The following is a 25287-nucleotide window of genomic DNA, read 5'->3' on the forward strand; positions in this document are numbered from 1 at the left end:
CTCAAGGCAGTGAGAAGTCGTAGTCTTTACCTGAAGAATGAGCATAGAAGACCCAATCAACTTGTTTTCACAATTTCAAGGACTACCTCAACAACTCTCAATACTGGATAATTCCACTTCCATACCCACACATTAACAGTTCTTTCTCAGGTCTCATTTAGGTGAGGGAATATATTTAAAACTAGGCCAGACTGGGAGGTAGCACTCATGACACACTATGATATCTGATTGGAGTCAGAGAAATTATGTCCAAAGGAGAAAATCCCCAAACTACAGGACCAAAGAAGAGTTCCTCATTATTTCTCCATGAGCCTCACACACACACACACACACACCTACACACACATGCAAGGCACAGGATGCCCAGGACAGTTTGGGAGAAACCCAAGAATGCATAGGGACTTTGGGCCACAAACTTGGGTTTCATGTCAGAGAGAAGAAACAAACATCAGACTAAAAATAAGGCATATATATAACTACAAGGAACAAAATATAGGAATTTGTTTCTTTCTGATGCCCTATAACATATCCCCCTCCCACGTGGTCCTAATGCTCATTTAGTTACCACAACTCTGTGTCACTTTCAGGTATTACATCATCTTCCTTCTCTTTGGGGCTAACTGACCTTAGTCCACATGCTGACTCTCTTTTGAGCTCTCTAAATTATGGCGAACAAAAAGATAATATGTGCATCTCACAAAATTCTCAGACCAAAAGATCTTGTCAAGTCCATTTTCCCTTCTGCCTGAAAATAATTAATGATTATTTCAGAATTCATATAGCTCCACTTGAGAGGTCTTATGCTTTGTAATAAAATTTGAAGGATAAAACAGATTTTCTACATTCAAAACAAACTTTAAAAATCAGGAAAACTGGCTTTTCTCTTTTTTTCCTGGGGTTTCCTTATAGCTTGCAAATTCACTGTTTTGCCTGACACTTTGACAAGAATCTGGGGGTGGAAAACAGTCACTGCAGGTAGGAGATGAAGTGCAAATGCAGACTCACCAGCAGCTATCGCAGTCTCTAGAAGAGAAATAACATCCAATAAGATGTGGTACAAAGATAAGCTTGGGGTAGAGGGAGAAGAAAATATGGGCAAAAGACCTCTAAATCAGTGGGGCACAAATTGAGGGGGAACAAATTCATAGATAATATAACATGTTTCCATTTAAAAACCTGATATGGTTTCATTTTTGCTCTTCTGAAAAATATAACCCTGATTACATTCCAAAACAGATTTTTACTGAAAAATCTGTTTTACTGATTATGAGGCTGGGTTCCCACGATATGACAATAAGCATGAAGCAGAGAAAGGATCTGACTGAAACAGGGAAAGCATAAGGGTGGACTCAACGCCTTTTGAATGGTCAGTTTAATAAGTGGTGGATCTTGAGAATGGACCTGGCACCTGGAAGTGTGAACATTCTGCATACACAACCATGGTCCACACACATGGTTAGTGGACATATTGAGGTACTTTTCTCCCAAACCTTAATTTGAGATGTCTTTATTTATGACCAGAGTCCAGGAGTGTAGAAACTCCAACCGGTACCAGGATGGTCAAGAGCTTCAGAGTGGTGAAGGGCAGAGCAGAAGCTCAAGCAGGAAAGCTCCAGAGAGCACTAATATCACAAACAAATTTTCAGTCATTAGAAACTTAAGGACACATGCAAATAAGGTGTTAATAAACACAACAAGTTCATAAATAAAAGAGTAAAGATCCACATTCAAATTATAAGTAAAGGCATGTCCTGGCAAGGGTCCTAGTGGTCACAGTAATAGATAAAATTATGAAGAATTCACTGTATTATAAAGAACCTTTTTTCTTCAGTTGAAAGGCAGTAATCATTAAAAAAGACTTCTTGTTCATACAAATAATGCCTTTGGTTACATACCATATTGAAAGGGTCTCTGCCTTCTAGAGCAATAGTCAACATTTTTCCTCCCTTTTATATGAAAGTTAATAAAAAGAGTAGCCATTGGAATTGCAAGAATTGCTGGACAGTCCCCCTCATGAGAATGGAATAGGGTTGATGGACTTCCAGGAAAGGTGATCCTTAAGCTTAGGAAAGCAGTTGGGCTGCCTGGCCATAACTGACCTTATCTCAATCACTAAGCATAGAGCTGTAATTCATGATGGCAGGTAGGGAGGAGCAAAAATTGGCAGCAAGGATTATATTCAAACATCTAACAAAATCTGGAAAAGGTCTTTTCTTCAGTGCTCCAGAATTAGACAGTGGCATCAATAAAGAGATGATCAAATCAATGAAACAGCTTTCAAAAGCAAGGGAAAGATCATGACACCCTTTCAGTCTACTACTCCTTACCCTTTCCTTCATGTTGTGCTGCCACCTTGCACTCTCAGTGTAGGTCACTGGTCCTTAACTACTTTGTGCACACTGCAGTGCCTATATGTCAGTGCCACACTATTTGGTAGCAGCCTGTAGCACTGAACCCAGGAACACTATTTCTGGCTTACCATCTAGTACTTACCCTGGAGTCTAAAGCAGGTTGACATGGATTAAAGCATGTATAAGAAACAATCCAATGGAAGCAGCCTGGATTAATATATTACTGGCTTCAAAACTTTCAATAGGATGCTGCGGTAAGGGTGATGAAAAGCCTATTTCAAGAGGACTCAGAGGCTTTTATAAGGGAAATTTCATATGAATACCCTCAGGTCCAGGAAGGGTACATGCTCAAAAAAGACAAATTAGCAGCAGCATTTTAGATTCAGACTGTTGTTCTTGGTAGGAGAACCAATTCTGAAGGAGAGAACTTGTCAACACAGAAGCTACTTGCAAAGTGTTTGAAGGGCACTTGTGTAGGGCTGTTTGTTTTTTTTTATTAGGTCCTGGCACTCAAAGAAATATCTGTCACCTCACTAGATGGATACAAACCTACAGAAAAGACAGCAGACTTAATTTCCAGAGTTAATACATAAAAATAAAAATGTGCAGTGTGCAAACAAAAGATTATAAGTAAAATAATGTGAAAGGAAATGGTAAGCCATCCAAAGGAACAAGATAATTCTACAGAAAACACAATGGCAAAGATGGATGCAGTATGTATCAGAAAGAGGCTTTTAAAAAACTATCTTCAATATGCTCAAAGAGCTAAAGGGAAACACCAAAGGAGAATGAAAATATACCAGGAAATTGATAAATGAATAAAATGAGAATTTTAATGAAGAGATTGAAATTATAAAAAGGAACCAAACAGAAATACAGGTGTTAAAGACCACAGTAAATGAAATAAATCCTAAGAGGATTTGAAAACAGATTGGAGATAATAGAAGAAAAAAAGCAATAAAGTCAAAGTTAAATTATTCAGCCTGAGATGTATAAACAAAAAGGAATGAAACAAACCAAACAGGGCTGAACAGGACTTTGGAACACCTAACCTGATACCATTAAGCACTCTGAAATATGAATGATGGGAATTTTAGAAAGAAAGGAAAGAGAGAAAGTGGCAGAAAAAGAGGGCAAAATAGAATGGCAGAAATCTTTCCAAAAATAATTAAAGACATGAATATGCACATTTGAGGAGATCAACAACCCCCAGAGAATAAAGTTTGAAAGGCCCACACCCTAACAATATAATCAAACTGTCAAATGCCATGAGAGAAGAGTTTTGACTACTTCTGGAGAACAGCACCATGCCATTTTCATGGGAATCCCAATAAGATAAAATGCTAATTTCTCATCAGAAACCATTGACGCAAAAGAGCAGAGGAAGAAATATTTAAAGTATTGAATGAAAAAATTGTTCAGTAAATTTGTATACCAAAAAGAATGTCTTTCAAAAAGGACAGAGAAATTAAGATATTCCCACATTAACAAATGCTGAGGGAGTTGGGTGCTACTAGACCTACCTTACAAGCAATGCTAAAGGGAAATTTTCAACTTGAAAGGAAAGGATACTGAACAGTAGATCAAAGAAGAAAAAGGAAATAAAAATATCCAGTAAATATAACAAATGGCTAATTGTAACTGGCAGTAGTGTTGTAATATATTTTTGGTGTTTAAATCCACTTTTCACACATTAATTGTTCTAAAATGCAAATGCAAAAAAAAAGAAGAAGAAATGATGAATCTATCACTTTAGATACACAATGCATAAGTTGTAATATATGAAATGGACTACAAAGGTGGGATTGTGTCAGAGGGGTATAGAAACTGTTTGACAGGAATATAAATTGATGTCAAACCAAATATGATTGAAATAGATTTTGGATGTTACATTTATGCTCCAAGTTAACAAAAAAGAAAATATCTAAAAACTATGCACAGAAGGAAATGAGAAGGGACTCTAATTTGTACACTACAAAAAGTCAAATAAATAAGGAAGTAGACAGCACTGGAAGAATTTTGAGAAAAAGGGCATAAGATTTATAAAAACTAAATAGCAAAAATGGCAGATGAAATTCTGGTATCATTAGTAGGTACTATAAATGTAAAAGGATTAAACTCTGCAGTGAAAGACAGAGATTGGCAGAATGGGAAAAATAACATGACCCAACTATACATTTTTTACAAGACTCAGGTTAAATTCAAAGACACTTATGGTTGGAAAACAGAAGTCTAATAAATAGATTGAAAAATTGAAAGGGTGGGGAAAATATTTGATGTTAATCATTTGGCTTGAATCTCATCAAGGAATAGTCTTTACTCAGAAGGTTGGGAATGAGAGATGGAGTGTTCTTATATTCTTAGGTTTTTTTTGGACAAATTTTTGAAGAGTTGTGGAGATACACCCATTTTAATGTATGGAGAGTTGGGGAAGGGGAACTGGAGAGGAGGCACCACAAAGTAGCCTTCACTCATGGTCTTTCTGGAAACCAAGCAAGAAAAGTCCAGATTTTTTAAAGTTTAAGGATTTTAGACTTTACTCCATCCATCCATCCTTGGAGACACACACACACCCAATCAGGCCTAGATGGTACCATGACCTAGGATGAGGAGGTTGAGGACAGGAATCCTTTATTACATATCTAGATAACTCTCACCAAACCTTGGCATCCCCTCTTGACTTGTAACCTGACTCAGACTCTCCCAACCTCTCTGCACCACCTTCATGTTTAGACTAATTTCCAACCTTCTAGTGGGAGATCAAGTCATGGGGCAACCCAATTAAAAACTTAGTCTCCTTCCAGGTGGAGGGATTTCAAGAGGACACTGGTAGAAAAGCCAGCTCTAATTGGCAAAAATGAAGTGGTTCAAAACAACAAAAACAAAGAAGTATTCCTGCTGTGCAGACCTGGAGCTGCTGCTGACTTCTTGAGATTGCTTATGTTCTTGAGAACACAGATACAGGAATGAGGCTCTTAGATTAAAATAGATAAACATATAAAACCAGAATATTTATATTAAGGGGGAAAAAGTTTAAAAAGGCACAAGAGGGAGCAGATATGGCTCTGGCAATTGAGCTCCGGCCTACCAAATGAGAGGTCCAGATTTGGTTCCGGGTACCTCCTAAAGAAGACAAGCAAGACCATGAGCTGATGTGATGGGCTGGCATGGCAAGCTGATGGAAGAAGATAATGCAACAAGGGACACATGGAGGAAAACATAATGAGAGACACAACAAAGTAGGGAACAGAGGTGGTTCAAGCAATTAGGTGCTTGTCCCCCAAGTGGGAGGTACCACATTTGGTTTCCAGTGCCTCCTAAATGGAAAAAAAAAAAAGGAAGAAAACCAACACAGCAAACAGACACAACAAATCCAAGCATAAGGGGGTGGGGAGAAGTAAATAAATAAAATAAATCTTTTTTTTTTTTAATGCACAAGGTATGTCATTCATACACAGCTAGTGCAGTTAGCATCTTGGAGAAATTGGGACCCAATGTGCAGTTATTCAAAGGAAATAAACTTTTAAATAAATAAACTAAATAAGTTTTTATTGTCCCAGAATGGGGTAGGAGTGAGTTTAGGAGCTGCAGGCCTGCAGGTGTCCCAACCACGCCTTTTGCCTGGTTGTAGCTGCCCACTGCTTGGGACAGTTCCAGTACCTGACAGGACCTGCTAAAACCCTATCCTACTCCTGAGATTCCCTCCCATGGGATGCAGTGGTTCCTGGGCAGGGTCTGTTCTCACTCTTAATCTTTTCACTCTGGCATGAGAAATATTTTTATCTATCCTTCTTTCAAAAGAAAACAAGTTCCCTCTCCAGGCCACAGTCAAAAACCTGGAGATTCTACAGATATTTCATGCAGACTTTCAAGGTATTTTTCCTGAAAGCCATCATTTGCATTTGGATGGAGCATGGTTGGAACTCCTGGGCCTCACCCCTTCCCCCACCAAGATGGAAGAGGGAGTCTCATCTCCAGCCTGAGATACATGGCAATGCCAGCTGGCATTCCCACCACCCTATCCTTTTTTCTCTGCTCTGTGAATTGATGCCTGCTCCTTGGAACTTTCGGATCACAAAAGCATTGCACGCACCCACCATGGGACCTCTGGGAGCAAGCAGGCTGAGTATCTTTTCTTCTCCCTCCCCAAATTAGGAAGGTTTTCCCTGTGAAATGGGAGCCTGCTGAGCTTTCAGTGGACATGCAGCCACAATGTGGCTGATGCCCTGGCAGAAGTGTCACAAGCATGTATTCCTTGGCATGATGTTCTAGACCTCTACAGAAGTAGCACCTGTCTCCTTTTTAAAAAATGTATTTTTATTGGAATAGTTGTGAAGTCACAAAACCATCATGCATATGTGTGGAATTCTCATAAACGCCCTCCACCAACAGCCTACATTGTTGTGGAATATGTCACATATTATGAGATAATATTATCAGACTATTACCACTAACTAAAATCTATAGAGTACATTTGATTTATTTTTTCCATTCCCCCAATTATTAACACAGTACATCTTTGGCATTCATACAAGACTATTACAGTAATTCTGTTGACTATAGTCCATAGGTTACATTAATTGTATTTTTACCATGCTTCTCCACATTCTTACCACCTTACAATGGTGATGCACATCATTTGTTCTAGTTCATAGAAGGACATTCTTGTATTTGTACTGTTAACCACAGTTCTCATCTACCTCTGAGTTCACTATGTTATTCATCCCTAGATTATTCTCTAGCTTTCTTTCAATTGATATTTACATCCCAAGATTACCCTTTTCAGCCACAATCCCACTTATAAATCAGCTGCATTAATTCTACTCACTATATTGTGTTATCAATAACTTTTCATTTCCATGCTTTTACTGTCAAATTAATTAAAACTTCTATATACACTAAACATCAGTAAACCTTCTCATCCATTCTCTTATCTCCTAATAATCTATACTCTAGGTTTTTGTTGTTGTTGTTGTTGTTGTTTTTTAAAGATTTATTTTTATTTATTTAATTCCCCTCTCCTCCCCTCCCCCGGTTGTCTGTTTTCTGTGTCTTTTTGCTGCGTCTTGTTTCTTTGTCCGCTTCTGTTGTCGTCAGCGGCACGGGAAGTGTGGGCGGCACCATTCCTGGGCAGGCTGCTCCCTCCTTCGCACTGGGCGGCTCTCCTTACGGGTGCACTCCTTGCACGTGGGGCTCCCCTACGCGGGGGACACCCCTGTGTAGCACAGCACTCCTTGCGCGCATCAGCACTGCGCTTGGGCCAACTCCACACGGGTCAAGGAGGCCCGGGGCTTGAACCCCGGACCTCCCATGTGGTAGACGGACGCCCTAACCACTGGGCCAAAGTCCGTTTCCCTATACTCTAGGTTTTAACTCCATGCATTATTTTCACAGCATTATGTCTTCAAGTTTCATCCATGTTATCATATGTGTCCAATTTCATTTCTTCTTACAGCAGCACAGTATTTCATCATATGTATATACCACATTTTGTTTATCCATTCATTGGTTGATGGGCACTTGGGTTATTTCCATGTTTTGGCAATTGTGAATAACACTGCTATGAACATCGATGTGCAAATGTCTGTTCACATTACAGTTTTCAGTTCTTCTGGATATCTTTCTAGCAGAGGAATTGCTGGATCATATGGCAGTTGTATATTTAGCTTCCTGAGGAACTGCCAAACTGTCTTCTATAGAGGCTGCACCATTTTACATTCCTACCAACAGTGAAAAGTTTTCCTATTTTCTCCACATCCTCTACAGCACTTAGTTTTCTGTTTTTGTTTTTATGATAAAGGCCAGTCTATGCGGTATGAGATAATATCTCATTGACATTTTGATTTGCGTTTCCCTAATGGCTAGTGATATGAAACATTTTTCCATGTGTTTTTTGGCCATTTGTATTTACTCTTTGGAGAAATGTCTATTTAAGTCTTTTACCCATTTTTAAAAATTGGATTGCTTGCTCTTTTATTGTTGAGTTGTATCATCTCTTTATAAGGAATGGAAATCAAACCCTTATCAGATATGTGGTTTCCAATGATATTTTTCATCTTCTTGATGAAGTCCTTTGCATTACAAAAGTATTTATGTTTGAGGATGTCCCATTTATCCATCTTTTCATTCATTGCTTGTTCTTTTGTTATGAAGTTTAAGAATCCACTACCTATCACCAGATCTTGAAAACATCTCCCTACATTTTCTTCTAGGATCTTTATGGTTCTAACTTTTATATTTAGGTCTTTGATCCATTTTGAGTTGACTTTTGTGTAAGGTGTGAGATAGAGGTTCTCTTTCTTTCTTTTGGATACAGATGTCCAGTTCTACCAGCACCATTTGTTGAATAGACTGTTCTGTTCCAGGTCGGTGGATGTGGCACCTTTTCAAAAATCACTAGACCATACATGTAAAGGTCTGTTTATGTACCATCAGTTCTGTTCTGTTGGTCTATGTGTCAATCGTTATACCAGTACCACGCTGTTTTTACCAGTGTAGCTAGGTAATATGATTTAAGTCCAGAAGTGAGAGTCCTCCAACTTCATTCTTCCTTTTTAATATGTTTCTGGCTCTTCAGAACTCCCTACTTTTCCAAATAAATTTGATTATTATGTTTTCCATTTCTTTAAAGTATGCTCATGGAATTTTTATAGTGATTGCATTGAATCTGAATATCAATTTAGATAAAATTGACATCTTAATGATATTAATCTTTCAATCCATGAGCATGGAATGCTCTTCCATTTATTTAGATCTTTGATTTCTTTTAGTAATGAATTATAGTTTTCTGAATATAAGTGCTTTACATCCTTGGTTAGGTTATTCCTAAATATTTGATTCTTTTTGTCACTATTGTATGAATTTTTTTCCTGACTTTCACCTCAGATTGTGCCATATTAGTATACTGAAGCACTACTGACTTTTGCATATTAATCTTGTATTCCAGCCACTCTGCTGAAATTAGCTCTAGCATCTTTGTTGTAGATTTTTCAGGATCTTCTAGGTATAGCAACATATCATCTGCAAATAACAAAAGTTTTACTTCTTCCTTTCTAATTTGGATGACTTTCACTGTTTTTCTTGCCTAATTGCTCTAGCTAGAACCTCTAACACTATATTGACCAACAGTGGTGACAGTGGGGATCTTTGTCTTGTTCCTGATCTCAGTGGGAAAGTTTTCAGTCTATCATCATTGAGTAAGATGTTAGCTGTGGGTTTTTTATATATGGCCTTTATCATATTGAGAAGGTTTCCTTCAATTCCTATCTTTTGTAGTATTTTATCAAGAAAGTGTTCTGTATTTTGCGAAATGCCTTTTCTGCATCAATTGATAGGATCATGGTATTTTTCTTGATTTATTAATGTGGTGTATTACATTAATTGATATTCTTTTGTTGAGCCACAGTTGAATGCCAGTTATAAAAGTCATTTGATCATGATGAATAATTCTTTTAATGCAGTGGTTCTTAACAAGTTGTCCTTGAACTTGAATTGAAAATCAAAGAAAACGTTTTTCTTTTGGGATGTGTTGGTGCAGGTGTGATATATAGTGTGGACTTATTAAGGGTCCATGGTTTTCACCTGACTGGCAAAGGGGTCCATGGAACCAAAAAGATTAAGAACCCGTGTTTTAATGTGTTGTTGGATTTGATTAACAAGTATTTTTTTTGAGGATTTTTGCATACATTTTCATTAGGGAAATGGGCCTGTAATTTTATTTTTTCATGATATCATTATCTGACTGGTATTAGGGTGATATTAGTTTGATTGAATGAGGTTGATACCATCATTCTTATTCAAATTTTTTGAAGTGTTTGTTGATATTGGTATTAAATCTTCTGTGAATGGTTGGTAGAACTCACGGGTAAAACCATCTAATCTTGGATTTTTCATTTTGGGAAGTTATTTGATGATTGCTTCAATCTCTTCACTTGTAATTGGTTTCTTAGTATCATTTATTTCTGCTCTGATCTTTACTTCATTCCTTCTGCTTGTTTTGGGAATAGTTTGCTCTTCTTTTTCTAATTACTCAAGCTGTATAGTTAGGCCATTGATTTCCACTCTTTCTTCTTTTTAAATGTAAGCATTGAGGGCTATGAATTTCTCTCTCAGCACTGCTTTTACTGCATCCTATAAGTTCTGATATGTTGTATTCTCATTTTCATTCATCTTGAGATATTTATTGATTTCTCTTGCAATTTTTTCTTTGATCCACTGATATTTAAAATTGGTTGTTTAATCTCTATATATTTGTGAACTTTCCCTTTTTCCACCTCTTGTTGATTTCCAACTTTTTTCCATTATGGTCAGAGAAAGTGCTTTGTACAATTCAATCTTATTGAATATATTGAGATCTGCTTTGTGACCTAATATATGGTCTATCCTTGAGAAAAATCCATGAGCACTTGAGAAGAATATATATCCTACTGTTTGGGGGTACAATGTTCTGTACATTTCTATTGGTTTAGTACATTTGTTTCTTTGTTGATCCTCTGCCCAGATGTTCTATCCAGGACTGAGAATGGTGCTTTGAACTATTATTGTAGAGCCATCTATTTCTCTCTTCAGTTTTCCGGTGTTTGCTTCATGTAATATGGGGCATCCTTGTTAGGTGCGTATATATTTATGGTTATTATGTCTTCCTGGTGAGTTTCCCACTTTATTAATATATAATATCCTTCTTTGTCACTAAAATCAGTTTTTGCTTTTATAGTCTATTTAATCCAATATTAGTATAAGTACTTCAGCTTTTTTTGTTGTTGTCATTACTGTATGCAAGAAATATCTCTTTCCAACCTCTCACTTTCAATTTACTGGTATCCTGGGGTCTAAGGTGAGTCTCTTTTAGACAGCATATAGATGGTTCATATTTTCTTATCTATTCTTTCAGTCTGTGTCTTTTGATTGGACAGTTTAATCCATTAAGATTCAATGTTACTACTGTAATGGCAACTCTTGCTTCATCCATTTTGACCTTGGGTTTTATCTGTCATATATTATTTTCCCATTACTCTTTCTACAGTTTTAGTTACTTTTATTGATATAATCTTCATTTCTAGACTCTCTTCCAAGCCTCTCTCTTGTTTTTTCTTCTCAAGCTATAGCATTCCCTTTAGTATTTCCTGCAAATCTGTCTCTTGGTTACAAATTCTTTCAGTTTCTGTTTACCTGTGAATACTCTAAACTCACCCTCATTTTTTCAAGATTTATTTTTTTATTTATTTCTTTCCCCCATCCTCCTTATTGTCTGCTCTCTGTGTCCATTCACTGTGTGCTTTTCTGTGTCTGCTTGTATTCTCATTAGGCAGCTCATTAGGACCTTCCAGAGTGGGAAAGAGGTGATTACTTTCTTGTGTCATCGCATCTCCCTGTTCTGCTATGTCTTCTTATTTTCTCTTCTCTTTTCCTCTTGTTGCATCATCTTGCTTTGCCAGCTCTCCATGTCAACTGGCACTCCTGTGCCAGGTGGCTTTCCCATGCTGGGTGACATTCCTTGCAGGGTAGTGCACTCCTGTGCAGGGCTGTACTTATGTGTGGGGTCAGCACTCCACATGGGCCAGCTTGCCCTCAACAGGAGGCCCTGGGCATCAAACCCTGGACCTCCTATATGGTAGACAGGAGCCCCATTGGTTGAGCCACATCCATTTCCCTCACCTTCACTTTTGAAAGACAATTGTGCTGGATATAAGATTCATGGCTGGTAGTGTTTCTCTTGCTGTATCATTATATATATATGTATGTATGTATGTATCATACCAGTGCCTTCTTGCCTCCATAGTTTCTGATGAGAAATCAGCACTTCATCTCATTGGGTGTCCCTTGTATGCGATGCACCACTTTTCTCTTCCTGCTCTCAGAATTTTCTCTTTGTCTTTGGCATTTGACATTCTGATTAGTGTGTCTCTTGGGATGGTTCTATTTGGGTTTATTCAAATGGGAGTACACTGTGCTTCTTAGACACCTATCTATGTCCTTCATTAGGATAGGGAAATTTTCTACCATTATTTCTTCAAATATTCCTTATTCCCTTTTTCCTTCCTTCTGGAATATGCATGATATGTATGTTTGCACATCTCCTACCATCATTTAGTCCCCTTACATCCTGTTCAATTCTTTCCATTCTTTTCTTGATCTCTTCTTTTGTATGTTTGCTTTTGGAGGCCATGTGTTTGAGCTCACCGATCCTTTCTTCTGCTTCCTCAAACCTGCTGTTATATGACTCCAGTTTTTTTTTTTAATTATTTATTTATTATTATTTTTTAAATTACATTATGAAAAATATGAGGTCCCATTCAACCCCACCGCCCCTGCCCCCCACTCCCCCCACAGCAACACTCTTTCCCATCATCATGACACATCCATTGCACCTGGTAAGTTCATCTCTGAGCATCACTGCACCCCATAGTCAATGGTCCACATCAGTTTATTTTTAATTTCATTTATTGTGCCTCTCATTACCATAAGATTTTGTATTTTAGTGTTTATATTAGTCAGACAAAAGGGCACTGATGCAAAATACCAGAAATTGGTTGGTTTTATAAAGGGTACTTATTTGGGGTAGGAGCTTACAGAAGCCATAAAGCATAAGTTACTTCCCTCACCAAAGTCTATTTGGAGCAAGATGGCTGCCAATGTCTGCGAGAGTTCAGGCTTCCTGGGTTCCTATGTTCCTGGGGCTTGCTTTTCTCTGGGTTCAAGGTCCCTTTATTCCAGGGGCTTGCTTCTCTTTCCTCTGTGTGCTGACTTCCTGGGGCTCCAGCTTAAGTCTTCAGCATCAAACTCCAACATCAAAGCTCCAACATCAGAAACCCCCAACTCTGTTCTTTGCCATGTGTTTTATCTGTGTGTCCCCACCCACCAAGGGGTGGGGACTCAATGCCCTAATCATAACTCAATCATACCCAGGTACAGATCAGATTACAAGCATAATCCAATATTTCTTTTTGGAATTCATCAATTATATCAAACTGCTACAGTATGTATGCTCACCAACTATCTTCTTAATACTTTCAATCTCTTGAATTTATTACAGAGATTTGTTTGCACATCTATCATTGTCTCAACTCCTTTTTGTCATTTTGAGGTTTATCTTATTCCTTTGACTAGGCCTACCTTCTTGTCTCTTGTTATGGGCTGTAATTTTTTGTTGGTGTCTTAGCATGGGCTTACTTTATGCATTTATTCTGGGTGCAGTTTATCTCTGTAGTTTGAGGATTTCTTGCTCTTTCTCCCTTGCCAGTTGTGTAGTAGGAGCCAAGGATGTAGTTTGTACTGGAAGTTTTGGAGGCTTAAGCTGCCTGCATAGCCACAGGAACCAATGAAGATTCTCCCACCTTTCCCCTCTGCCAGGCGTAGGAATAGAGCTGCAGCCACGTGTAGTAATTCAAGCTGTGCAGGCCAACACCATCTGTAGTTGCCCAGAAAGACTGATGAAGCTTCACATCCCTGCCTCCCTTGTCTGTGTGGGGATGGAGCTGCAGGTGTGGACATCAAACTAGGCTGGGCAGTCAAAACTGACTGCCATTGATCAGGTAGACTAACATAGCTTTGGCCCCCTCCTCCCCTACCAGGGGTGGGAATGGACCCTCCAGAGTGCCCCAAAATCTGTGTGGGCTGAAATTGCCTGTAGTTGCCCTGAGAGGCTGAGAGAGTACTCTCCCTTCTAACTTTACAGGGTAAGGATGGAACCACAGGCACCCAACAGTCCATGCAGGCTGAAAGCAGCTACAGTTGCCCAGAGAGGTTGAGGAAACACAATTCCCCTCCTATCCTATTCAGGGGTAGCAATGTTGCTACAGGTGTCAGTGTATCCAGTCTGTGCAGGCTGAAAGCTCTTGCAGGTTCCCAGAGATGCTGAAGAAACACCAGACCCCCACTATGGGTGGGTGGAGATAAAATCAAAGGGGCCTAACTAACCATACCACAAGAGCTGAAATCACTTGAAGTTGCTCAGAGAAGCTGGGGATACACCAGCCCCCTCCTATCCTATGAAAGTAGGTGGGGGTGGATCTCTAAACACTCAACAAACCAGTCTGTGTGGGCCAAAATACCTGCCTTGGCCCATAAAAGCTGAGGAAACACAGGTCTCCTCTTATTCTACTGGGGGGGAAGGGATGGAGCTATAGGTGTCCAAGTCTGTGTGGGCTGAAAGCACCTGCAGTTGCCCAGAGAAGCAGAAGAAACACCAACTCCCCTCCTATCCTATGTGGGGGAGGGGTGGAATTGAAGACTTTCAATGTACTAGTCTGTACAGACTGAAAGCACTTGCAGTTGACTAGACAGGTTGAGAAAACACAGCTCCCTTCCTGTCCTATTGGGGTCACAGGTATCTGACTATCCCATCTGTGCTGGCTGAAAGTGCTTGCAGTTGCCTGGAGAAGCTGGTGCAGATTCCCCCAGCTTCCTCCTACCAGAGGTGGGGCTGAGGCCTGGACTAGGGCTGCAATTCCATCTGGGTGGAAAAAAGCCAGTCCCTACCATCGCTGTGATTTTCAGTCAGCCCTGCTTCCCCTCAAGCCAGGAGTGGAGTTAAAATGGCAACAACTGTTCTCTTTCTGACTTGGACAGGTTCAAACTTTAACTGTTCTTAGGATTATACTTTAGCCAGCTGAATTTAATAATCAGTAGCTGAAGTCTGTGCCTGTCTCTTCCTTTCCCACTTTCGGGAAATGGAACTTCTGCCTCCAGCCACAGAAGAGCTATCAAGGTCGCATGCACCACCAGTGGCACCACCCTCTATGGTATGAAATGATCTACTCACAATCTTCACTGCAGGTGGGCAATCTCCCCCTTCCATTCTTTCAAGGATGTTGCAAATGCTCCTCTGGTCTCCTGGGCCCCTCAAACAGGTGCTTCAGATAGCACTGGGTGATTACTATCTGCCCTGTAGGTCAAGTTGACTGCTGGAGCTCCTTACCTTGTCATCATCTTGTGACCTATCTCCTTTTATTCTGCACTTCTGCCTGTTCTTCCCCTTTGGTAGCCTTCACTTCCAATAACACCCTGCTAGGTTCAGGGACACTGATAGATTCCAGGCCCTTGAAAGACTTCTTAAAGTTAAAATCCACTGCCTCACCCTCCTCAGGATCCAGAAGTCCTACATGTGCAGCTTACTCCAATGCACAAAGATGCACATTGTGTGGGGGGGCCCAGTGTGACCTGGGCAAGGATGGTCATAACAGGAAGCTGAAAGCCATGTGCATGCATGTGGAACCTCTTACAGGTGCCAGCACTGTGCAACAACTGAGATTCTTCTGCCACCCAGGCTGCATTCTCCAGCCTGTCCTCCACTGTGTTGGTAAAGTCACCTGCAAACTGCTGGTTGGACATGGAGCCTGGTTGGGGAGTTGGTGGCCCCAGTGAAGCCCCAAGACAAAGGGGTGGTTCAGAGAAGAGGCAGCTATATCTTCCCAGGCACTCTAATTTGCTATTGAAACACTCAGGATTTATTTATTTCAGTTACTGTGGTCTTCAGTCCCTGTCTTTTTGTTGGGTTCCTTTTTAAAATTTTTATCTCTTCTCGAAATTCTCATTTTGTCCATTTATCATTTTCCTGATATCTTTTCATTCACTCTCAATGATTTCCTTTTGCTTCCTGAACATGTTGAAAATCTGTTTTTAATAGTCTTTGTCTGTAGTGTACACACAAAATCCAGTGTTCTTCACTTATGGTTTCTGTAGCCTTATCTTGTTTTTAGGTGTGACTCCCAATTTCCTATTTCTTTGTTTAACTTATAATCTTCTATTTTCACACTACATATTTTTATTTTAATGTGTTAACTATGGAATTCATTCCCTGTGCTATCAGTTTCTTAAAACTGTATCTAGCTAAAGATGTGGCAGTGATTTCCTTGAATGTCAGGAGCTAACAAAAACAGTATAAAGCAATAATGTCCTTCAAACTCTTTGTTAAAATGGCTCTGTTTTGACTAGTGCTCTCCTTCTGAAATAGTCCTCATACCAAGATCAAGACTCTGAATTTAAAGTGTCATGTCCTCTCTCTTTCCTGAGCTTGTGTTACGTCATGGACATGGGGGGTCATATGATTTCTCCACATGGAAAGGATCTGAATGGCCCTTTGGATACCACTGAAATAGACTTTCCACACACCTGGTCTTCTAGAATATGTCTTCAAGCCATTAATATAATACTTTTCCCCAGTCTTTTTTTATTTGACCTGTAAGGTAAGTCCTAGAAATTGAGTCAGAGATAATTGTCCTGGCTCAGGTTGGTTGCTGCCAGAAGGACTGGCACCAACATATAATCACTACCGTAGGTAAACATGGGTTAAAGACTGGGGACCCACTCTGACCACAGGTTGGCTGCACATAATGGAAGAAAGCATGTGGGGTATGGGGCCACATGGATGTCATGAGCGTCCCTTTGTTTTACCCCTTTATTATAGAAGTCATGAGTTTACAGAACAATCATGCATAAAATACAAGATATCAATAAACTTCTTGACCACCAACATTTGTAACAATAGATAATAGCACTTTTTTAAATTTGTACTATTAATTAAAGTCCATGGTTCAACTTAGGATTCACTGGTTTTAGTATAGCTCCATAGATTAAAAAAAATTTTTTATTCTGTTGCCATATATACAACATTTCACTTTTTAATCATACTCAGATATATATTTCAATATGTTAAGTACATTCACAAGGTTATGCTACCATCACCCTATCCATCTCCAAAATATTTCCATCATTCCAAATGGGAACCCTATACATTTTAAATCTTAACATCCTATTTTCCTATCCCCACCCTGTCCCCTGGAATCCTATATTTGGGATTCTGACTCTATGAGTTTGCTTATTCTAATTGTTTCAAATCAGTAAGTTCAAACAATATTAGTCCTTTTGTGTCTGGCTCATTTCACTCAACATGACGTCTTCAGGGTTCATCCATGTGGCCTTTATCAGGATTTTATTCTTTTTTACTGCTGGATAATATTACCTTGTATGTATATGCCATATTTTATTTATACATTAATTAGTTGATGGACACTTGGGTTGCTTCCATCTTTTGGCAATTGTAAGTAATGCCATTAGGAGCATCTGTGTGCAAATATCTGCTCTGGTCACTGCTTTCAATTCTTGGGTGTATGTACAGAGTGGTCAGTTTGCTTTGTCATACGGTTGTTCTATACTTAGCTTTTGGAGGAAGCTTCAAACTGTCTTCCACAGTACCTTTACTATTTTACATTCCCACCAGCAATGAATGAGTGTTATTATTTTTCCACTTCCTCTCCCATAGTTACTATTTCCAGTTTTTAAAAAAGAGCAGCCATTTTAATGGGTGTGAAATGGTCTATCACAGTGGTTTTGAATGGCATTTCCCTGATGGCTGATGATGTCAAGCATCTTTCCCTGTGCTTTTTGGCCATTTGTATATCTTCTTTGGAAACTGTTTATTCAGGTCTTTTGCCCATTTTTTAATTGGATTATTTGTCTTTTTGTTGTTAAGTTCCAGTATTTCTTTATATATTCAGGATGTTAAATAATCTTTATTGGATATGTGGTTTCCAAATATTTTCTCTCATTGTGTAGTTTGTCATTTTACTTTCATGATAAAGTAAAAAAAAAGATTTTAATTTTTTAACTCAATAAATAAATTTTTAATTAAATTGAGTTTTAAGCATGAGCAAAAAAGAGTTTCCTGAACTTCTTTGGCATTTCACATACATTTTTTAAAATTCACACAATTTTAATTGATCACAATTTCTGGCCATGATTTTCTGTATATGGGATGCTATGTATACAGTAAGAAAATCATTTATATATGTAATTTTCTGTAAAGATTTTTGATATAATTCAACCACATTTTTACATGGTTCACTTACTAAGAAATCAATGTCAATAAATGTCTTCACTTTTAAAAGATAATTACTATAACCATTTTTTAAATAAAAATTTTATTAATTTTCTGATTATTAAATTGATATAGGCATATTTTAGAAAAAGTGAAAAATACAGAAGGTATAAAGATGTAAGTAACAATAATCATTCACATCCTAGACATAATGTCTATTAATGTTTTTGTCTTCTTTCCTCCAGTCTTTTTATTTAGTTCATGTATTTTTCACATAGTTGATATAATACTATATATATGAAGTTTTGTGTCCTGTTTAAAAAATTAACAATACATTAAGATAATTATTTTTCATTTATATAATTTAAAATATTTAAAATATATTAACTAGTTGCATAAAGTATGTATCAAATGTATATGCCATAAATTATGCTATACCTATATTTGAATATTAGGTGTAATCCTACTTTTTAAAATTATATGTAGTATAAATATATTTATGTATATGGTGAGCAAATTATATGCAGTGAATGTATTTATGTAAAAATCTTTGCCCAAATTTCAGATCTTCCTCTAGGTAGATTACTAGAATAGGAAAAAGCAGTAAATACGCGCAAGGCACTTGAAACATATTACCAAATTGCTTTCCAGAATGATCTCAATGATGTGGATCCATTTCCATTTAAATAATAAAGTCACTGAAGTACTTCTGATATATATAATAATCTTTCTGTTTTCCTTCCCTTTCCCCCTACCCTGCTGTTTCTTGCCATCTGTGTCCATTTGCTGTGTGGTCTTCTGTATCGATTTCTCTTTTTGTCTTCTCTTCTTGTTTTTCTCCTCAAGGATTCACCAGGATTTGCTCCTGAGGACTTCAGATGTGGAGATAGTTTCCCTGTCACTTGTGCCACCTCAGTTCCTGGTTTCTGTTGTGTCTCATCTTGACTCACCCCTTCATCTCTTTTATTGCTTCATCATCCTGTTGCATGACTGGCTTGCGGTGCAGGCACTCTGCTCACCATAAGAGCACTCAGCTTGCAACATAGGCACACTTTTTTTTTACCAGGAGGCTCCAGGGATCGAACCCAGGTCCTCCCATATGAAAGGTGGAAGGCCAATCACTTGAGCTACATCTGCCTCCCTTTGTAATAATCTTTTAACAACTTTGTTTTCTTTTTAAAAAATCAAGCTTACTCTCACTGAGCAAAATACAAAGCTACTTCTTCAATTAAAACTTTAAATTTTTGACTATTGTTTTCATTGCTTGTATGTTGAAACACATCTGATTTTTGTAGGTTAAACCTGTATACTTCAACTTGCCTGAATTTATCAGTTCTGCATTTTATATCTCAACCACAATCCTTTGACCCAAGCAATATGGATTTATCCATAGCATGTCATTTTTTATTCTACATGTGGCAGAAAGGAGAAGGCTCAAATAGCTGAAGCCCCTGTGATATGAGCCATTGGCCTGATAGTTTATAGCTGACCTTGGGAAGAGAGCAGAACAGCTGACATGGATAGAAGAGGCCCAAAAGGGAACAAGCCATATGTCAGAAGAGAGAGGACTACAGGACTACTTAAGCTTGAAGCCTCAATAGAAAAAGGAAGCACAGAGGGGAAAGCAGAGAACAACTAGAAATGGGTGACCATCTTGCTTCAACATGTGACAATTGACTTTAGTGAGAAAGCAACCTTGAGTTGGGCTTTTTATGGCCTTGTAATTGTAAGCTTTTACCCCAGGTAAATACTCTTTATAAAAGCCAACAGAATTCCAGTACTTTGCACTAGCAGTCCTTTGTTAGACTACTATAGGGCCCATTCAGGGAACACTCTTGGTGTGGATGTAGCTCTTTCCCTCCCATATTTATGAGCTTGTTGTGCTTACTTAACAACTTTGGAGCATGTTTTCTGAACTTTGAATGACTTAGAAGTTGATTTTCATAAGTTAATGCTCTCTGGGGCTTTACTCACTTATTACAGAGGGATTAGCATGATGGAGCATTAGGATGTGTTAGGACCTACTTTTTCTTCTCCATGGAATATAATTCCTAAATACACCACACGATTGAGTCCTCATCTCCATCAATGCATTGTTCAAATATCTCCTTCTCAGTAAGGTCTCCTTTGGCCACATTACCTAAACACCTATCTGCATACTCCTCTAACAACATTCTTTTTGCTTTCCCAATATAATTTTTCTCTTTAGATCTATCTGCTCCCTCAGATGCCATACATGGCAAATATAAGATATTTTTTCTTAGGGTATGAGTTCCTGAATAGGATTCCTGAATTGGGATTTTTTGTGTGTTATGTTCACTGCTCCTTCTTTAATGCCAATGTTAGAGGTTTGCAATAATTAACAAGCTGTAGCTCAGTTCACTCTGATATGCATTAAGGGCACTTCCCCAAAGATCAAACAAAGAAACCACGTAGAGATCTTGCACATTCAAGGAGCCAAATCCACCTTCAGATCCACCTGTTCCTCAAAGAAAGTCCCCTTCCAGGGGCAGGATAGACTATTTGCAATTGAATAAACTGGTTAGGAATCTGCCCTTCCCCCTTTCTCCCTTTCTCACTTCCCTCCCTCCCAGGGCAGCAGGAAACCCATGTGAGAGATCCCCTCTGAAATTCAGATGGGACTCTGGTGAACCAAATCACCATGGAAAATGATGAATCTCAGTCTCTTTGAGAGAGAGAGCACCCACACCTTGCTGGGATCCTTAAATATGGTCTTGGAAGCCTACCAAGCACTTCCTACTGTTCGCCTCCCTTAGGTGTGTTGCACAGGATTAGTTAATTGCCTGGCTCCACCTTCTCCCAGACCTAATGCTGACTCGCAGATTCACCTCTCCGCTCTTCCTGGTTTCTCCTCAAGTCAGCTGGTATGCTCCTCAAAGCTCAAAAAGGGAGGTCCAGACAATTAAACCCTCATTCGTAGGACCTCTCTCCACCCTTCAGCAGAATCCTCCCACTTTCGGAGTTTTTCTCCTCTGGCTGTGTGACCTGCAAGGTTCGGGAAAGCCAAGGCTTCTTGCCCTGGGGGAGGGGTAGAAACCCACAGTTTTACCTTGAGCTATCACTCTTTTTGTTGCACTCTTTCTGGATCCATGTCCAGTAGCCTCCTGCTCTGTGGGTTCCCAAAAAGGCTCACTCAGGCAGGATTTAGTCCCCATCCAGCCATTTTTTTTGTAGGAGAGATGATATGGGTGCACTTACTCTGATGCCATCTTGCCCCACCACTTGTAGTATGCTTTAAAGTCAGGTAGTATGATTCCTCTGATTTCATTTTTCTTTTTCAATGTGTCTTTGGCTATTTGGGGCCTCTTGCCTTTTCAAATAAATTTCATAGTTTTCCAATTCAGTAAAAAAATGCTGTATTGATTTTTATTGGGATTGCATTAAATCTGTAGATCAGTTTGCATAGGATAGATTGACCCGACCTGCGGATCAGTCTAACCGAGACCTGAGGGAGAGAGTGGGAATGAACAAGGGACAAGAGACACAAAGAATGGAGGCAAGACAAGATTCTGATCAAGCCTCGTTTATTGAGGGTCAATCCGGGGTTCTTCTAGCCAGGGATGAATGAGGTGGTACATACTGACAACACATGTGTCAGTAAATAATTGGTTAACTAGATTTTGATTCTCCTGCCACACGCACGTGCAGATGGTTATTTGGCAATGTCCACAGAAAGACTTTCGTGCTCTTTAGGGAATGCCTAATTGGAGCCCTGGGGAATGGTGTAAGAATAGAAACTTAATTGAAACTTAACCGGGTTAGTATCTAAAAATAGCGCTTAGCAACAAGATGGCCAATACAACACCAGTGCCAGAGGCAGCTTCCCACAATAGATAAGAATGATATTTAGTCTTCCTATCTATGAATGGAATATTTATCCATTTATTTAAATCTTTGATTTCCTTCAAGAGTGTTGTGTAGTTTTCTGTGTGTAAGTCTTTTACATCTTTGGTTAAATTTTTCCTAGGTATTTGATTTTTTAACTTATTATTGTAAATGGTATTTTTTTCTTGATTTCCTCCTCAGATTGCTCATTATTAGTGTAAAGAAATGCTACTGATTTTTGCACTCTGATCTTATAACCTATGACTTTACTGAACTCATTTATAAGTTCTAGAAGTTTTGTTGTAGATTTCTCAGGGCTTTCTATGTATAGGATTATGTCATCTGCAAATAATGAACTTTCACTTCTTCCTTTCCAATTTGGATGCCTTTTATATCTTTTTCTTGCCTTAGTGCTTGAGCAAGTACTTCTAACACAATGTTAAATTGAAGCTGAGATAGTGGGCATCTTTGTCTTGTTCCTGATCTTATAGGGACAGCTTTTAGGATTTTATCATTGTATATGATGTTAGCTGTGGGTTTTCCATATATACCTTTTATCATGTTGAGGAAGCTTCCTTCTATTCCTATCTTTCGCTGTGTTTTTATCAAGAAAGGGTGCTGTATTTTCTCAAACCCTTTTTCTGCCTCTATAGAGATGATCATGTGATTTTTTTTCTTTTGATCTGTTTATGTGGTATATTACATTGATTGATTTTCTTATGTTGAACCCTCCTTGCATACCTTGGATGAAACCCACTTTGGTCATGGTGTATAATTTGTTTAATGTATTGTTGAATATGATTAGCAAGTATTTTGTTGAGGATTTTAGCATCTAGTTTCATTCGAGAGATTGGTCTGTAATTTTCCTTTCTTGTGGTTTCTTTGTTTGGCTTTGGTATTAGGGTAATGATGGCATCATAGAATGAGTTGGCAGTGTTCCTTCTAATTCTATTTTTTGGAAGATTTCAATCAGGATTGGTGTTAGTTCTTTCTGGACTATTTGGTAGACTTCACCTGCGAAGCCATCTGGTCCTGGGCTCTTTTTAGTTGGGAGGTTCTGATGACTGATTCTATCTCTTTACTTGTGATTGGTCTGTTGAGATCATCAATATCTTCTTTCATCAATGTAGGCTGCTTGTGTGTTTCTAGAAAATTGTCTTTTTTCTCTAAATTATCCTTGTTGGCATATAATTTTTCAAAGTATGCTCTTAGGATAGTCTCTATTTCTGTGGGGTCAGTGGTGAATTTCCTTCCTCATTTCTTATTTTGTATATTTGCATCTTCTCTCTTTTTTCTTTATTAGTCTAGCTAAGGATTTGTCAATTTTATTGATCTTCTCAAAATAGGGTGGGAAAGAGTCACTCAATCACTTGTACCACCTCAGCCTCCTGGTCTTCTGTGTCTCTTATTGTCTCTCCACTGTGTCTCTTTCTGTTGTGTCATTTTGTGGTGACAGCTGTCTCCTCAGACCAGCCTGCCACATGGGCTAGTACTCCTGCATGGGCCAGATTTCCAGTAGGGCCAACTTGCCTTCACCTGGAGACCTCAGGAATCCAACCCTGGACCTCCCATATGGTAGATGGGAGGCCAATCAGTTGAGCCACACGCTTCCTTGATTATTTTTATTATTGCAAGGATAGTATCAAATTATCCCATCTGCATAATGTGTATCTCATAAATATTCCTATAAAGCAGGACTTGCAGTCAATACAATGGTGAGACAAATGTGGCCTTGTTCTGGGCAGGACCTTAGGGAAGAGATTTTATCACAATGAAAGGAGATACTATGAATCTAATCTGAGATAAACCTTATTCTTAATATTAATACACTTAATTTTTTTTCTTTTCTCAAGTAGATTCTCCCACTAAACACTTATATGTGTTGCAGTGGAAAATATTTAAGCATAGTTATTCTGGGACAGAGTGCCAAATTATCAGGTTGCTAGATATCTTCTTTTTGCCTCTGGGTAGCAAGCAGTCCCTGAGATTGTAAAAAACAAGTTGAATGGGACTTCTGTGCTCATTCTTGAGATATTGAGAAAAGGGGACATGGCAAGACAAGGATGAAGGTATGACAGAATTGATGACAGTTTGGCAGATCAATTCAGTCTGAGGAATATAGCAGGCCCAAGCATGTGGGGACAGATTCATTGCTTAAGAAAGAATCAATGACTCACTGGGTATTTTTCTTCATATTTTATTTGCCCCTGCAGAGAACACCACTGCATCTCCTACCACCATGGATGACACCTGGACCCTCACATTTTGTAAGATCCCCCTGAACTTCCTGGAATCTTTATGTTCCCTCAATAATTGTAGAATATTTTGATGTGGGGGAAGCAGTTATAGAGTAATAAACAATGAGGAAAGCCCTGGTTTCTCCTCATTGCTATTTAATTATTGAATTATTATTTCTGAAGCTAGTTAGCAGATCAGTAGCAGAGGAACCTAGAGATTGTATTTCCTTGCTACCATTTTACTTGCATTGCTCTATACATATTGGTATTTAATAAGGGATAGTTCATCTCTACCAGTAAAGTCATTGGAAAGACCATAAAAAATGCAACCACCTGTAAAGGTGAGTGTGTTGGTTTGCATCAAGCAGTGAATTTCTTTTCTCCTTTGGAAAAGCTTATATAAAGGAACATGGGTTCATATTGCAACATCCTTGACCTCTTAAGGGAGATTGTTTAAGAGTTCTTAAGGGTATTTCTGGTAATTTTGAAATTTGTGGAATGTCAGTAGAGTCTTTCTAATCCTTGTTTATTTTTCCCTCAACTAAACTTTTGTATCCATTATTTCAAAATTTGTTATATAGATATATGTGGATTTTGTCATAAATTCTGCCTATAAAATATAATTATAAGCTTATGGTTCCTCTAAAAAGTAGAAAATTTAAAGATAAGTTAATAAATAAGAAAAACTTTTCTTTCAACTCATGGGATGTAAGATAAGGGGCTTGGGTTTGAGGGCATGTACTCTTGGTTCCATTGTGCCTTTTCCTAACATAGCTTTAGAGTACTTCAGTGTCTGTACTGTTGCTTGTCACCTGGTTCATGGAACTGAACTGAGCAACCCATGATGAGAAGTTGGCCTCTTTTCCCTTCTCAGAAGAAGAGAGGATTGCTTTCTGTCTTACTGTATAAAAATGCATCCTTGTCACATTCTTGTTCCTTCTACAGACCTTGCCTTGCCTTGGTATTTATCCAGTGCTGTTTCCCTAATTTTTTGGACAGAGTTAGATTGTAGAAGATCTTTCTTCTCATCTCAATTCTA

General features: G+C 38.5%; 1 pseudogene; it reads right to left on the reverse strand.

Annotated features, from left to right (window-relative positions):
• Positions 1-6502: 6502 nt before the first annotated feature.
• On the reverse strand, positions 6503-15680 carry LOC111758721 (protein lin-28 homolog A-like; annotated as a pseudogene).
• Between the last annotated feature and the right edge of the window lie 9607 nt (positions 15681-25287).

The sequence above is a fragment of the Dasypus novemcinctus genome, chromosome 12, assembly GCF_030445035.2.
Source record: "Dasypus novemcinctus isolate mDasNov1 chromosome 12, mDasNov1.1.hap2, whole genome shotgun sequence".
In the NCBI taxonomy this organism is placed as follows: Eukaryota; Metazoa; Chordata; class Mammalia; order Cingulata; family Dasypodidae; genus Dasypus; species Dasypus novemcinctus.